The following is an 18,246-nucleotide window of genomic DNA, read 5'->3' on the forward strand; positions in this document are numbered from 1 at the left end:
TCATTAATGCTTCCCTAATGTAACAAGGTTTAAGTGACCAATAGGGTTGTCGGGTGTATACTCCTTTCTTTCTGACCTAGTGAGTAATGAGGCAATCCCCTGACCCATTATGCCTTCATATGTGGAGTGGGAGTGCAGTTAACTTTCAAAAGATAGAAAAAGGTACATATTGTTTATGACAGTGAAAAAGAAAACATGCAGAATTATAATCTATGTGTTTTAACATCTTTCTCAGTAATTACATAGGAAATTAACGGCCACGGTCTTCGAGTTTCCCCTCAGTTGCAGTACAAAATGTGAATATTTCATATTCACATGTGCAGTAAATCATTCAATATTTTCTGATTTTAGAAAGAACGTTAACAATTTCTGAAACAGAATATAGTCACTAGAGAGTAAATTGTTTTAAGCAGTGATAAGTTTACTTTATAAGTAGCATAAATAAGGGTGAGAGAGGTTTTTGATAATATGATCTTTTCTTCAACCATGTCTGAATGCTTCCTGATTTTCTTATGAAAATGTGCACACATGTGTGTATATGTGTGCATGTTTAGTAATTCTGGTATAAAGAACTGACAGTTGTTTAGGGAAGTATCATTAGAATCATTTAAAATGTCTATTTCCCTTTGAATTGCTTCATACATCAACAATTAAAAGAAAACGCTACAGAATCTGCTTGTCATGGTTCATACTTCAGTATGTAAACAACTCACTGACTGTCTTTGCATGAGAGTAGGGCTCATGATTTTCAGTCTGAAAATGACATATACAAATAAAGGAACTAAAGCATGGAAAGTAACATGTTTTGGTCTTGTGACTAATGGTAACCTTGCGCTATTGAATTACTGAACTGTGTCTGAGAACTAATGAGAAAATTTTCCCAGGGGAATCTTTATCCAGTGCACTTGGAGAGCACCTCAGGGACCTATTCCGAGTCTGTCACCTTCCCTGTCTCATTGACACTCCACTTCTTTACCACCATTACACTGTGCAACCATTTCACTTCACACCTCACGATTAGAATATTAAAAGGAGAGAATACTACACGACTTGTTCCAGATAGCAGAGTTGTTTTTGACACTTAGAATAGAAATTGTCACCAGAATATCATAAAGACATGAGAGTCTCCAACTGAGTAGAACATTCTAAAGCTTAAAGCTATTTTATTTCGTAGCTAATGAAAACTTCCAAGAAATCTCTTAATGGCACATAATTCATTTACTCAGAGTTATTTAAGGGCTGCATAATTCTAACCAAAAAGAATAACTGAACTTTCAAAGTTACAAAAAATGATTCTGCCATAGAAATATAGCTTGGGTCATTATTATACTGATCTTTTGTTGGTTATTGTTGTTTGATCATATATATACTTGGATAGAAGGTATGGCCCTAGATAGAGGGTGACATTCTTGTACTGGTCAGTGGTTAAGATTAGCACTGTTACCACAGAGGTCTTACTGTAGTGAATAAGGACAATGTTATTACTTCTAGAACTAATAGTGACATACCTAACAGGATACTCCTACTTTCTGACACAAAGGAACAAAGAAGATGGAAAGATAAGACCGTTTAAGAAGGTATTCCACTATTACAATGCTTTATATATGTATATATATTTTTTACATATATAATATAAACATTTATAAGTATTTTAGCAAGAAATTATTAATTAAGGAATTCTCTTATGAAAACTGGGAACTATTTTTTATCAGACGCAAAATTCCTGCCACTAAAAAGACAAAACTGGTGTTGATCTCTTATTTTATCCTTTCCAAAACTGTGAATGCTGCCTCTGTGGTTAGGCTTTACTACATCCCTATAGCAGAATAAACATTGTTATTTCCATTGCTGATGTCAGGCTATTAAATTAAGAGCATTACACATTCATGTAAAAGACCGTCCCATGCACATTTAGGGTTGGAATTTATTAATTCTCCAATGACCTTAGCAGTTACCTGTATATTTTGCAAAATATACTTTGCACAATAAACCCCCCTTACTAATAATATTATTGCTACATTTGCATTTGCCCCAAATTAGACAACCTCCACTCTTCTTAACAAATGGTTAAATTCATATGCTCCATGGCCAAATGTAGACAAATATTACTGAAGATAAAATTCTACAGAATAATAAACTTCTACAGCCATTCTACTTCTATAACAAAGTATCATTTTTATTATATAGCTTTAGATGTTTCATAGTCCTGGTTTGGTCATTTAGGTTTTCACTATGAACATGCATGCTGGGATTTGGTACTTTAAAATTTTTCATTCCTGAATTGACCTGGTATATTGGTATTTCCCTTTCAGAACCTTATTGCAGACCGCAAGTGGATTAAAGCAAATTTTAAATTTTAAAGCAAATTTCCTTCCAGATACATCCAGAAAGATTTATCACTCTGACAAAAGTAGGATTGAAAAATTTCAAGTTCAGGGGACAGTGGAAAGTTTAAAGGCTTGAAATCCATTTGTAACAGTGGGATTTGGGATGAAATTATCTACGAACTATCCATCTTGAGGTAAGTTTATCAGTCCAATATACTAAGTCCAGGGAAAAGAAAGAGATAAATTAGACATGAGTCCTGGTGTCACTCATGCTTTCAGTGTTCATTAAGCATCTATGTTTTTGCTTCTTTAGATCCATTTTATATCATATGTTAGGATGAGAGCTCATCTTATCCTTCTGTCTCATGGACCTTTCTTCCCATTGTAAAAAGACATAAAAGCTAAATTTTGTCTCTTTCCCTCAGATATGAATTCTAAAAAGTTATTCTTTTGATATGTAATGTAGGTCTGTTACTGTGTCCGTTAATTTAATGTGATACAAGTCAAGAGAAAGAGAACCAGAAAGCTCTAATTTCTGTTATAATATTTGTATTTAAGTACTCAAGTATTAAAGTGGTATTTGCCCAGCGAGTTGAGTTTACAATGCTTTTCCACATGGGTATCTTGAGCTTAAGTAGATGAAACCTTGTGACTCTTGAGTGGTAATGATTCAAAATATAATTCACATGAGGGAGTTAAACACACACTCATAATAAGCCTACATGAGCCATCCGTTACAAGGGTTTCCTTCATTTTCTATGCGAGAGTCACAAAATAACTTCAAACTTTGTCCCAGAGATGAAATCAAAAGTCCACCTCACATACATGAAAAGGGCATCTCTATGGATTTAAACCAAGACCCAATTATTCAGGAGCAGTTTATTTGGCTCGTGGCTAAGTCAAAGTTTGCTACTTCTGGGCATGTTTGACTATAGGGAACTCGCCCTCATTTTCATCCCTTAGCCTGTTCTGAAGGATGTGAAAAACACACAACTTCATTTTTACTCATGTGGTTTTGAATGGGCTCTTATATGACTCATCTTCTTTAGAAGTGCGAAAAAAAATAAGAAAGCTTTGCATGTGCAGGGATTTGGGGATTTATTCTCTTTCTTCTCTTTTCCATTTCTTTTTCCCCTTGACAAAATTTCTGGTCTTTAAGCATCTGTAAGGTCTCTGTTTCATTCTTTCAAACCAATCCCTGATATATGGGTGGGGAGATGGGGGATATGGGAAACAGGAAATGTATTTCTATCCATAGGACAGCTTAGAACCTAGGGGACCACAGGTCATCACCCTGGGCAGAACACTTCAGCGGAAAGTGTTTCAACACAGCTTGGGCCAAAATACAACGGCAGCATACAATGGATGCGTGCTTTTTCATGGCAGTCATCGAGGTACACAACTCCATCCTGGCACATTGCTCTTTCATGCACACGCTCTTAAAGCCTACTGTTTTTCTTTTTAACTTGTTGCACCTGAATCTCCCCCAGTCCATTTGCTACTTAAGTTTTTAATTTCGGTACTAAACTAGTCACACAAACGAGACTTTCTGACAACCAACAAAAGAAGAGATGCGCTCATCTCACCCAAGACCCAGATCACGTCAGAAAAAAAGCTCTCTTCAGAGGGAACAGAATGATAGAAAGCCATTGCTATGGAGCTCAGTAGAATCAATTCGGTATAACTGCAAAATGGTTTCTACAAAGGATAAAAATACGGGCCAGTAGAAAAGGTGTGTGAAAACTTTAAAAACTCTTTTGACTCAGGACTGAATTCATGCAAAATGAGCCAAATTGAACTTCATTTATCAATCAGTTCAATCACAGTAAGATAATATCATAAAAAGGGAGGGTCAGGCTTTTCATTGCTAAGTTTCTACTTTAGTATGTTTGGTATTTTATTTTCAGTGTCAAAGAACCTAGCTGACAGTCTCAATCAGAGTCAATTTATTTCAGCAAATATTATAAATTGATACCTGTTTTATATTTCTGTTGTTTTGATAATCCATGGCTGAACTGATTTCCCACATTATACTCATAACTTTAAAGTGTCATTTGAGAACAGAGGGATTTTATTTTCTCATGATCTTATGCAGTTGAAGAAAACGTTCTTTGAGGTATTTTGGGAGAGATTTCCTTTGGGCTATGTCCATACAGTATCTAAATAAATAGTGAAAAGTTGAAAAGTTCAGTCAATTCCCTTTGTCATTGGCTTTCTAGACACCAAATAAGAGTGTAGCTCAAAATGATATCTAACTTGTTCAATTAAAGTAACCTGTCATTTCAGTCCAATTAGTCAAAACCTTTGTGCACATTGTGGACGTCTTTGCTACTCAGAGACTGTAGCAAATTTCCACATAGTTAGAGCCTCTGTATGAAATTTAAGCACTATGGCATAGGCCTCAGTGTAGTGCTTTTCCCTGTCTGATTTTTCTAGGAGTTTTCTCCATAAACTCCTAATACAAAATACAAAAAATGCAGAGTAACTGGATATTTTTCTCCACTAGTTTTCCATGGAAGTCTGAATTTTGGGCTCCTTTTTCTACTCAGATCACCAAATATTTCAAAGCTAGTTGCAGAGAAACGTAGATAAATGAGAGAGAATCTGCTTACAAGGAGCTTTGCATCTGCCTCCAACAGACAACAAATACCTTGTTGAAGGAAATTAAGCCAAACAGAGGTGCAAGCAATATTCTGAGAAAAGTACAAGGAGAATGAGGAAAAGAGTGTATGGAAGAAAGAGCAGTAGAGCCCAGATTTAAGGGATGAGACTTGAAATTTAGGGTAAGGGCATTTAGACTAAAGAAACAAGAGTAAAATACTAACTTAGATGAGCAAGTGAGTGAGTGTGCTTGTGTCCTAGTGTAGACTGTGTGGAGAGATACTGCGAATATTTCAGAGCCTCAAGGGGGACAATGCATAAAATGATTATATCTGAAATTATTTACCATAGGCTCTGAAGCAAGATATTTTGTAATCTTTTATTGTCAACAAGAATTCCAAGGTTAGAGCTAGCAGTGTGTGGCTAGTCAATTTAATTTCACTCTCAGGTATAGTGAAGTATTTGTCTGCTGTAAATCACTCAACTGGGAAGTCAAACTGATTAAAATGATGGTGAAAAAATTGTAAGTGCCATAGCTACAAAAAAATACCTGTGCTAAAACTTGGTTGTTTTATACCTAAATAAAAGGGAGAAAAATTTATATTCCACCAAATATAGGTATAGATGCATTACCCATTATTCTTTTTGACAGTAAGGCTCAGAAAATGGATTTTCTACAGCTAAGGACTTTAGAGAGGAATCATTAAAGGTTCTCATTACTAGTCCCAAAGTGTTTTCCAGCTCTCTGTGGCTCTGCTGGTGCTCTGGGACCATTTTGCTGGACACATTGAAAGCACGCTTCAGCAGTGCAAAGGCACAGTGCTTCCTGAATTCAGCCCATCTTCTGGGATTCAACAAGGAGAACCAAGGCGACTAATTCCAATCTTGGAACATCAGCTAAATTGTGAAGTCTTTGTTTATATGATTCTGGGCATGTAGTCATAGATGGAGATGAAATTGAATCCTTCTCAAAAAGTCCATCAAAGCATTGCTTTCATCTCTGCGTGCTTTGTTGAGGAGAAGTTTCCAACCACAAGGATAATACTATAAGCATTCTTTGCCAAAATTTTTGGGGAAGTAGCATCCAGGTCATGGGATTCAATGCTAAATTAATACTGAAGTTCCTCAAATTTATCATAATTGTTTTTAGGTTTCAAGTTGGCATTCTTCGGAATCCTCAATGAATCAGAGGTCTCTATTGATGGGGTTCCAAAATACACTGTAGAAACACCTCATCCTCCCAAGAGAGTATACAAACTGTCCATCTGATCTGGCGATCCAGTTTTATGATAAGACTGGAAGACAGTGCTACAGCAGGATAGAGAGTTGAATACACCCTCCAAAGAATACCAGAAGTTTATATGTGCTCTCTCATCTTGCAAACCAGGATTTGGAGTGGATCAATTACGAGATGACAATCTAGAAACTTACTGGCAGTCAGATGGCTCCCAGCCTCATTTAGTGAACATCCAATTCAGAAGAAAAACAACAGTGAAGACATTATGTATTTATGTGGACTACAAATCTGATGAAAGCTATACTCCAAGTAAGATCTCAGTCAGAGTAGGAAATAATTTTCACAATCTTCAAGAAGTTCGGCAACTTGAATTGGTGCAACCAAGTGGCTGGATTCACGTTCCCTTAACTGATAATCATAAGAAGCCAACTCGCACATTTATGATACAGATCGCTGTTCCAGCCAATCATCAGAATGGAAGAGATACCCACATGAGACAAAGTAAAATATACACACCCGTGGAAGAGAGCTCCATTGGTAAATTTCCTAGATGTACAACGATTGATTTCATGATGTATTGCTCAATAAGGTGACCTTGAAATAGCACAAAAGTCATCAAACATATCTTTATCTTGTCAGTAAATATTAAATCTGGTATCTTTATTGAAAAATGCATCAATTATTTTGCAATTTTTTTATGTATTGAAAAGTGTTTCATTGTAACTTTAATAAATAACTTTTGGGTCAAAAAAAAGTTTATACGTGCTGGCTCTCATTTTTCCTTTTTTTTTAAAATTTTATCTGTTTTGCATATGTAATTTTTTTGGTAATGACTTAATTGAGAGCTTGGGTATTCACATATAACAAACTTAAATTTGATTTTTAGAAATCCCTTTTCTTAAAAGATATTTAACCATCTGTCCTAAGGAATTTCCCACTTGCCTCTTTCCACAGGCTCCAATCTCCAACCATGGCACTTCCCTCCTCATTTTCTTCTTTGCTTTCTTCACAATTTTTCCTATCTTCTCTCATATCATATATATTCCCTTCAATACTGTCATATTCTTAAATAGAGAAGACAGAAGAACTTTGTGTTTTGCTGTCCCAATCTAAATAATACTTAAGGTCGTCTCATTCCTTTTTTTTTCCTTTTTTCAGCTTTACTGAGGTATAATTGACAAAAAATTATATATATTTAAGGTGTACAATGTGATGTACACACACGCACACATTACTTCACATAGTTAGTTACCTTTTCTTTCCTTTCATTTCCCCACTCTCCTCCCCTCTGACAACCACTTATTTGTTCTCTGTATCCATGGGTCTGTTTCTGTATTGTTATGCTTGTTCATTTGTTTTTTGTTTTTTTTTTTTAGATTCCACATACAAGTGATATCATACAGTATTTGCCTTTCTCTCTCTGACTTATTTCACTGAGCATAATGCCCTTTAGGTCCATCTGTGTTGTCACAAATTCTCATTCCTCTTCAAATAGGTCCTTCAAACTCCTTTCCTGTTAAGACAGACTTCAAATATGTTTTGGTGATTTAGCCCAAAAAGAACTCTAAAAGTATGTACCACCTTGGAAATTTTTAAGTTTTCATCTGAAGCTTCTCATAATTTTAATAAGCTTAAATAGTTGTAAATTATGCAATTTCTAGCATGTTCTAAATATCACACTTTAAATAAAGCTTAAAACAATTTAAACTTAGAATAGAATAATTTATATTAAAGGTAAATTAAGAGAAGCATGTTGGGAATGGTGGAAAAAGGACTTCTGAAAAATCTGCTCTGCCACAGAAGAAATGAGACCACTGGCAAAAATTATCAAAATCAACTTTTTCAGAATCTTGGAAATTTAACCAAAGACTTGCAATAATCCAAGGAGAACTTATCAAGAAAAATGACTGAATCTCAGTAAGAACAGTAAGCTTTGTGTCATTTAAATTTCCTCTATTCCTATCCCTCTCTTCCCACGTCCACAGCACGCTTGAAAACCAATAGCCTCACAACTATGATGGCTATAAAAATTAGCAACATAGTAGCCACTGCAAGAGACAGATGGGTTTGGAGATCCCCAAAAGTCCCATTCCCAGAGAAATATTGCCATTTGGAAGCTCCATGAAAAACTCCATTCTTAGGGTTTGCCTTTATTTGAGCAAACTCAAACCTTGCCCTGTATGAACAGCCATATTCCTAGAGCATTTGTTGAAAGTAATCAGTGGCAATTATTCAGCATCAAAGCAGCCTGAGGTGGAGTACTAGTCAGTGCTACATAAAAGGCTGACTAAAAATCTTAAAAGGAATATCTGGGGAATGATATTTCCATAAGTAGTGCTGTAAAGCTCTGATATATTCTTGAGACTCTAGAATGCCAAGCGCATGTGCAGAACTGTGCACATTTCAAGGAAAAGCTGAAAACACCCTAATCACCCACCTCTACCAGAACTTGAGGCTCTCCCCAGGCAGGAATAGAAGGCTAAGGCAGGGTTATAGACTGCCTGTTGGAGCACTGACGCATGCCTTCCAATACACAGAAAACCACTTGGCAAAGGTTGGGAGATTTATTAATTCAAGACACGTAAGGTAATCTCTGGCCCATCATTAATTGACCACTAAGCTTAATGAGCTTCCAATGCTTCCACATAACTAAAAATAGACTTTATAAACTTTAGTGCAGTTAAGTCACTAAACTACAACAACAAACAAGGATATCAAGCAAATTCAATGAGGAAAGAACAGTCTTTTTAACAACTGGTGCTGAGCAACAGGAAATCTACACGCAAAAGGATGAAAGTGTACCCCTAATTCACACAATATATAAAAGTTAACTCAAGATATATCATAGACGTAAATGCAAGCACTAAAACTCTAAAATACTTAGAAGAAAACTTAAGAGTAAATCTTTATGACCTTGAGTTTGACAAGGCTTTCTTAGATATGACACCAAAAGCACAGGTGACCAAAAAAAAATTGATTAGATTTCACCAAAGTTAAAAACTTTTGTGCTTCATAAGACACCATCAAGAAAATACATATACAGCCCACAGAATAGGAGAACATTTTTTGCAGACTTGTACCTAGTAAGGGACCTGTATCCAGGACAAACGCTTACAGGTCAACAATAAAAAGACAAATAGCCAAATTAAAAAGTGGCACAGGATTTAAATAGACATTTCTCTAAAGAAGATACACAAATGGCCAATAAGTATATGAAAAGATGCTCAGTATCATTAGTCATTAGGAAAATAAAAATCAAAACCATAATGAAAGATCACTTTATACCCCCTGGGATAACTAAAATTAAGAACACAGACATTAACAAATTTTGGCAAGGATGCAAAGAAATTGGCACTCTCCTACATTGTTGCTGAGATTGTTAAAGGTGCAACCTCTTTGATAAACATTTCAGCAGTTCCTCAAAATATTAAACATACAACTACTACATAACTCAGCAGTTCCACTCCTGGATATATAGCAAAGAGAACTGAAAGCAAATGTCCACACAAAAATTTGTACATGAATGTGCAGAGCAGCATTATTAATAATAGTCCAAAAAGTGGAAACAGAACAAATGTCCATCAACTGATGAACAGATAAAGAAAACGTGTAAATCCATAAAATGGAACATTTGGCCATAAATATGAATGAAACTTTGATTCATGATGCAACATGGATGAACCTTGAAAACATGCTAGCTGAAATAAGCCAATATCAAAGACCAAAATGGATAATTCCATTTATAGGAAATGTCCAGAATAGGCAAACCTGATGAGACATAAAGTAAATTAGTGGTTCCAAGGGGGAGAAGGAAATGGAGAATGATGATAATAGGCATAATTTTTCTCTTTGGGGTAATGAAAATGTTCTAAAATTAGATAGTGGTTATGGTTGCATAACTCTGTGAACATACTAAAAAGTGGATTGTATACCATGAAAGGAGGAATTTTATGACGTGAATCATGTCTCAATAAAGCCATTACTTAAAAAAGTAAATTAACAGACTTTTTCATTAACAGTCAGAAATCAGCCATTCAATCAGCCTTTTTTGAGGGGGGGAGAGAATGCTGTATGATCAGTTCAGTGTTCACTGATTAAAAGTGAGGCTGAATAATTTTATGTGTTTATTAGACATTTGCATTTATTTTAATCATCTGTCTAGTGATTTGATTTCTTTTAATATTGCTTATTTTATTATAATTAATATATAAGAATTGTCCACATAATGACATTAGTCATTGATCAAATACATTGAAAATTCTTTCCCAATTTGTGGCTTACCTTGTTTCTAGTAATGATTTATATACAAAACTTCAAATTTCTATTTATTGAAATCCATTCATTTTTCTTTTATGATTTCTTATTTCATTTTTATAAAGACCTTCATGTTGTGAAATCACATTAATATTTGCTTAATTTTTTTGCTTTTTTGTAGATTCATATGCTGTATTTAATTCTTTAACCAATCCGGATTATATTTTGAAGTTCTGAAGTATGGCATGTTATTGGGAATGTAATTATGGTTAAAAATAATTGTCCTAGCACTACTTAGAAAATATTTCGTCAATTTGCACTGACTTAAAATACCATTTTTATCACATACTAGTGTTTTCATTGATACTTAGGTTTGATGGTTAAGTTTTCTCTTCTGTTCCTTGTACTGATACCTCCCTATTAATTACTATAATTTTACAATGTACTTTAACATTTAAAAGCCAAGTACAACATTAAATAAGCTATATTTTTTATAGAATTATCCTGGCTATTCTCATATATTTAATCTTACACATGAAATTTAGAATCATTCGATAAAGTTTTCCAACATTTTTAATAGGGATTTTGAGTCATGTTACAAAGTATTAAAGTGGGTGGATCTCAAATTGTACAGCCGGAGACAATGTTTAATCCTGTGTCATACACTTGACCTCTCAAAACCTGTTTCTTCATCTACAAATAATAATAATAACGATAATAATCTTAACCAGTAAAATATGTAAGTCTTAAAAAAGCACGCATACTTATACATCTATTACTTGACATAATATCTACCCCAGAGTAAAGCATTTAAGAAAAGTTACACAATACTACTTTAAAATTTTAATTGGATTTATCAATTATTTAGGGGGATAGTTGGTACTTAGATTTAGTATGTTTCTAATTCAGGAAAACAATTATTGAAGTGTTCTTTCTCTTTTTCTTTCCTAATCTTTACAGAGGTCCTTCAACAAGTCTAGAACATATTTTCACCTTAAAATCATTTGTATTGCTTATTTTCATTGTTTTGTGAATGAAAATATTTGCTATTATATTGACTAAACTTTCCTAGTGAAATATTGTAAACAAATTGATTTTGTAACTGATTACATTACTAATCTTGCTTGTTAGGGCTAAAATTTTTAATCAATTATTCTGAGTTTTCTAAACAAGTATGTTTTGGAGCAACAATAATTTTATCTTTTTCTTTCCAATATTAACATCTACATTTTTTCTTCCTTTATTATATTCTCTAGAACTTTCAGAATCATCTTGAATAACAGCGATAATAGACATCCTTATGTTGTTCTGGTTCCTAATTTTAATTAAAATGTATTCAATGTTTCAAAATCAAGTAAAATGCTGATTATTGTTAAAATAAACTTTATCACAGCATTGTTTTATTTTTAGTTTGTGCCAATTTTTTTTAGAAAGGGATATTGCATTTCATCAAGATATTTTTTGAAATATGACAACATATTTCTTTTTCTGAATTATTGATTGATTCAATGACTTACTGAAATTGATCTATTTTGATCCACCCTTGTATTTTGAAGTAAAAATGTTACAACATAAGCACTGAAACCAGATGCCCTGTGTTTCAAAACTTATTAACTGTATAATTTAGGGCCTATTAACCTCAGTTTCTTCATCTACAAAATGGGGATAATAAGGTTGCTTTCCTCATGGGATTATCTTGAAGCTGTGTTATCTTGAAGCTGATTATCTTGAAGAAGTGTTAATACATATAATGATAGTTTATTTTTTAATATTCTTTTGGGTTTTCTCTGAATTTATTTTGTAATGTTTGTATCTAGATTTGGAAGTACATTGTACCATTTATATTTTTGTATACTTCACTGGCCAGACTTTGGAAACATTTCAGGAGATTCTTGCATTCTTTCAGATTTTCAAAGTTATTAGCATTAAATTGTATTTAGTGATCCAACATATTTAATCTCAGCCATACATATTGTTTTATAGTCAGCCTTACTTTTAATTCTCCTTATGAGCATTTTCCTTTCATTTATTAGCTATATTAGTTTCCTATTGTCACTGTTACAAATTATCACAAGCTTAGAGTCTTAAAGCAACACAATTATGTAACAACTGTATTGTACATATAAAAACATGATATAGTTTTTATAGTTTATTCTATATATTATATGCATATATATGACATATAATTATTTCAGAAGTCTAAAACATGCCCACAGGCTGTGCTCTTTTTGCAAGCTCTTGGGGAGATCCATTTCCCTGCCTTTCCCACTTCAAAAGGATGCTCCTATTCCTTGGTTCATGGCCCCTTCCTCCATTTTCGAAGCCAGCAGTGTAACATATTTTCTCCTTCTAACCTCTGTTTCAGTCCTTGCAGCTCTCTGACTCTACCTCTACTGCCGCCCCCGGAATGGGAATCTTATGGTTACCTTGGGCACACTGGGATAATTCAGGATAATCTCCCCTTTTCAAGATCCTTAACTTAATCATATATCCGAAGTCATTTTCACCATTTATGATAACACACTCACAAGTTCCAGGTTAGGATGTGACATCTTTGGGAGGCCTACCAGATTATTACCAGATTACCTGTATTACAAATTTCATATTTTAGTTTTCTTCAAAGAACATTATCTTGGAGAAATTTGTTTATTTGGGTTTTTTTTAGTTATTTATTTTACTAGTTTCTGTTTTCTTCAACTCTGGTTATATTCACTTGTCCAACTGTTTAAGTTAATACCTATTTACTTTATTTTTTCTTATTTTTAAATTTAAGCATTTACATCTCTGAATTCTTGTCTGATTACAGCTTTGGATGCACACCATACGCTTTGTTTTGTGAGGCTCCCATTGTCATTTTACAACTGGTAATCGCAGGCTTGACATTCTCCTTGATCTTAGCATTATTCAGGAGAGAATTATTTTTATTGCAAGTGACATTTTAAACTTGTACTTTGTTATTAATTTCTGGTTATGCATTGTATTAAGATAATATCCTAAATACTTTATGCCTTTTGAGATTTTTTTTAGGTTGTATTTGTGGCCTAATAAGTAACCAGTTTATATAAATTCTAGTTACTTTTTGATAGGATATAGAATGTGATATTAATTAGCATTATTAACTCTATTAACTATATTTTATATCCACTATAGGGTTATTTATCTTTGCCTAATTTGTAGGCTATTACAGTCCATTATACTGCCATGGATTAGGATATATGGTCATACTACAAGAACACTGAGATGTTGTTCTCAGAGAAGTTTTTAAAATTTTAGATAAAAATTGTAACAAATATATAAGTAGAAAAAAATTAAGTATACATTTATTTGTGGACAATAAAAACTAACTGCTTGCCTACATACTTCATTCATATTTTTGCACAAGTGCCTACCGAAGTACATTTAGGGAAAAGTAAAGCTAAATTTAAAACAGTAAACAGATATTCTTTTTTTAAAAACGTCAATTTAATGTCTCACTTTCTATCTTCTGATCTTTTGAAAAAGCTTTTGACTTTGCCCATCCACAGTGGCATTAGAAACACCAAACACTGACATGGCATTATTGTAAAAAAGTATGAGGAACTTACTTTACAATAGATAACTGCTGTCCCAGCAAAAGCCCAATGTTGGTTTTAGCTAGTTTTTCTTTATAACCTTCTGGATTGCAGCAGAGAGCTGATACTGAAACCATGTCTCCAAGTTCTAAACTAAATGAGTTTGATGGTGTCAGCTTAACTGGAGCCAAAATAAGCCTACAGTATATGTTTATAGTCTCTGTTTTATACATGTCTGGCGCACAGGAACAAATGAAGTTGAATTACTTCTCACCCCTGGAGAGTGTAGTCCTTCAGTGTCATGACAAAGGTCACTGACAGGTCATCATGGATAAGACAGCTTCTGGGTATCAGAGTACAGTTTCTAAAACCTGTCTATTTTCTTCACTTTTACAAAAACAAATTGTAAAAATGTTTTCATAAGAAATATATCTGTGCACATTTCCATGTCCAAATTTAAAATACTTATTTTCAATGTGGGTACAGAAAATTGTAAACCGTACCTGAGAACTATGGCTATATTTCGAAGCATTTTTTACTTTGAATTATACAGAATATGACTAGAAATAAGAAAACTTCACTTATGTATCAATGTCAAAAAAAAAAATCATAGCTTTGCCCAGGTTAACAGTGAGCTTCACTGACAGGTGCCAGAAGCTGGTGAACCAAGTATGAAGAATATATTCCCCAGTTCAAAGGAACAGAACATTTTTCAAATCCTTCAGCATACATAAAGAACATTTATTTTTATATAAAGTGGTCATTACTGTCACTTTAAATTTCATTTTTTATTCTCCCCCCCACCCTTTTTGAGCAGAATGATCTTCCAAATGTTGATTTTCTTTAAATGTAAATGTTATAAAGACCAATTACTCAAAGGATATTCTATCCTAATTATGACAAACTTTATTTTAATATTCAAGATGGTGGTATGTGTAAATAATAAGTTTGTGATCTAATGGTCCACTTTCAGCATTGATCAACTGATCTATGTGATGTCTTGTTGCTGTCGCTATACTGACCTCTGCAGGCTTCTGAAGTTGGGAACAACTGTTTACTCTGTGTAGCACTGCTGGCTATTGTATTAGAGTAAAATGACAGAGTTTATAGTCATAAAGGACTTTTACACACTTTGTTACTGATGAGCTAAGATCCCTTTTTATTCTATCTTTGATAAAGAACTTTGTATATATACGTTTTGGAGAACGATTTCAAAAGCAGTATTGGTCATTTTTGATAACTAAATAATTTTCTTGCCCAACAAACCTGTTTAAGATGAAAAATCCCCCTTTAAAATGAACACTTTAAAAGTCATTTTTAATGATTAATACAGGAAAAGACTCTTGGTCAGTTAGTAGGTGCAATGATTTTAGTTGAAAAAATATTCCTTTACAAATAAACTATATGTTGACTCTGATTTTATCCCATGTGCAGTTTGGTTCTATTTTTCCATCTGTTACTACGTAATAAGCACTTTCACTTGCAAGTTAGGGAGCCACTTGCAGACTTACTGAAGCTCAAATGAGGCAGACTATGAATTCTAATATAAATATTACAACCAGCAAATCAGTTTTCTGAAATATCTATGTTGAATTCAATTTTATCAGTTAGAATTATGCATTACCTGTAAAGAACCAGTCAGTTCTTCCCAGCTTAAGTCTTCTTACCCCTCTAATAATTTGTCTCTAACATCTGTTCATGTCCAACTATAACTTCCCAATTAGTCTCTTACACTTCATATACGTATATTATATATATTTTTTATGTATATATAATATACATATATATTATATGTATATATAAAATTTGTAACTCATGGTCCAGTCTGGTTGATTTACAGAGCAGTGCTCCAAACTTTATTTAAGTTAGCAACAAAAGCATGTTGAACTACAGCTCTGTGTATGCCTATTTGTGGTTTAACAAATGACAAAAAATTTGGTACTGGAAATATTTTTGTCTGGTTTATGTTTTCCTTTGCTTTCTTTGTATTTACTGATTTTAGTAACCATTTCACCCATTTCTTATAGCTACCCAAACTATTTTCTTAAACAGATACAGGGGATATTCAAGTAGTTTCTGGCTCTCCATCAAGTAAAAAAAATCATTTATGAAATGAACTTTTACTAATGCATCTTTGAAAACTGAATTGTGCTATGTTCTGCCACCTTTCTTCTATCTGTAAAACTACAGGCGATACGTATTCTGTAGTAGTTCATCTCATCCTAGCTGTTGACAACTGAATCCTGTGTCCCAGAATTTATAGTCCAAAACTTTCATTATAAGCCACTATCATTTGAAACACTGCATGTTTTAGCATTGATGTTAATAGTATTTTGATTAGTTTAGCCAAAAAATATACTTTTATATGAAATATACAGACAAAACCAGGCAAAAATGTGTCCTTAATATATTATCCCTACAAATTTTTGGAAGAATAATTGGGAAAATTTTAACATTGACTAGGTATTGGAGAATCTTAGGGGATTACTATTAGTGTTTTATGTGTGTTCCAGTTATGTTTCTAATAAGTCCTTATCGTATAGAAATACATGCTGAACTGTTTGCTGATTAAATTATATAACTTCTGGAATTAGCTTCAAAATATTCCAGTGATAGTGCTGGGGTAGGCAAGAAGTAGTTGGTGAAAATATAGATGAAACAACACTGCCTTCAAAAATCTAGGGGGTAAAAACTGGAGGTTCACGATACTATTCTTTGTTTGATTTCCCAACCCCAACTTGAAAATAACAGTAATTATTTCACACCTCTTCATAATCATTCAACTGAACCACAATCTCAAACCTGGGTCACTGAAGTTCTCCTTTATCCATATTCTTCTAATACAAAAAGTTATGCACTCTAGATCTGGCCAGTTCCACACCCACCAACAAGCCTACCTGTCCTCTCTTCTACTTTATAATGCAGCATTTGATTTCCTAAATACACTAGTACCACGTTCTATACCATTCTGTTTCATGCCTACACAACTTTCCAGGTATTGTTCCACCCTCTACTCCATATGTCTACTCTTTCTCTTGTTCCTTCAAAAGTGAGGTCAGGCGCTTCCCTGGTGGCGCAGTGGTTGAGAATCTGCCTGCCAATGCAGGGGACACGGGTTCGAGCACTGGTCTGGAAAGATCCCACATGCCGCGGAGCAACTAGGCCCGTGAGCCACAACTACTGAGCCTGCGCGTCTGGAGCCTGTGCTCCGCAACAAGAGAGGCCGCGACAGTGAGAGGCCCGCGCACCGCGATGAAGAGTGGCCCCCGCTTGCCGCAACTAGAGAAAGCCCTCGCACAGAAACGAAGACCCAACACGGCCAAAAATAAATTAATTAATTAATTAATTTAATTAAATTAAAAAAAATAAAGGAATTCCTTTAAAAAAAAAAGTGAGGTCAGATACCACCTCTTCCAAAAACCTCTTTGATTTAGCTAAAACCTCAAAAAATTCGCTAGTTATGCATTCAATTCTTTCTGTTACAGCTCTACTTTGTACTTTTTAATTATTATACTTTATCGTACATTGCATTTTATCACTTTACACATATCTCACTGAAAGTATTTAAGATTTTATTGCATGTGTTAATGCATGGATGTTACTTCTAATTACATTTTATTTCCCTAGTCCTGTTTATTCTCCCCTTCATCATTCTTACCTGTTTTTTAATCATATTATTTATACTGTTACAATGTATTTTTTAAGGCTGCCTTAAATTATTTTTTGTACATTTGGAGCATGCATAAATGAGCCAACAAATAATCTTCCTTACTAATCGTGAAACTCTTCAGGACACCTAATGTCTCTTGTTGACTTCTGTATACCCAGCAATAAAGCTGTGTTAAACCGAATTGAAAAAACAAAAAAATTCAAAAGAACAGTTAATAATGGTTTACTATAGGAGAAGGACAGTGAGGGTAGATTTCTGGAATTATCCAGTTTAGAAAATGCTCTAAAATAAATTTCTAAAACTTTATTTTCCATTTTATATTTTTCTAATGTATAAAGTTGTTACTTTTTATTACATGAAACTGGATGTACATTATTGACTTGGAGCTTAATTATTATTTTTTATTCATTCATTATAATTACATAGTATTCTTTTTGCTGTTGTTGTCTTGCCTTAAGAAAACAACTATTTAATTGTTATAATGGCTGGACCAAAGTACATATTACTCTATAAGTTTGTTTGTCGATAAATCTTAAGTTATCATGAAGATACATTTGTACACATGCTAATTCACAAACATATTTACAAAGCTAAGTAGAGTTTTCA

At 33.7% G+C, this 18,246-nt stretch overlaps 1 pseudogene across 1 annotated transcript in view; it reads left to right on the forward strand.

Moving 5' to 3' along the window:
- The window catches only part of LOC309632644 (anaphase-promoting complex subunit 10 pseudogene), a 49,715-nt pseudogene extending 37,598 nt beyond the window's left edge, over positions 1-12,117 (forward strand). The window contains exon 2 of the transcript in view: positions 6,223-12,117. The product of the transcript in view is annotated as an anaphase-promoting complex subunit 10 pseudogene (transcript). The remainder of the gene's footprint in view (positions 1-6,222) is intronic.
- The last annotated feature ends 6,129 nt before the right edge of the window (positions 12,118-18,246 follow it).

Source organism: Balaenoptera borealis, assembly GCF_965194805.1.
Source record: "Balaenoptera borealis genome assembly, chromosome: 7".
Classification (NCBI taxonomy): Eukaryota; Metazoa; Chordata; class Mammalia; order Artiodactyla; family Balaenopteridae; genus Balaenoptera; species Balaenoptera borealis.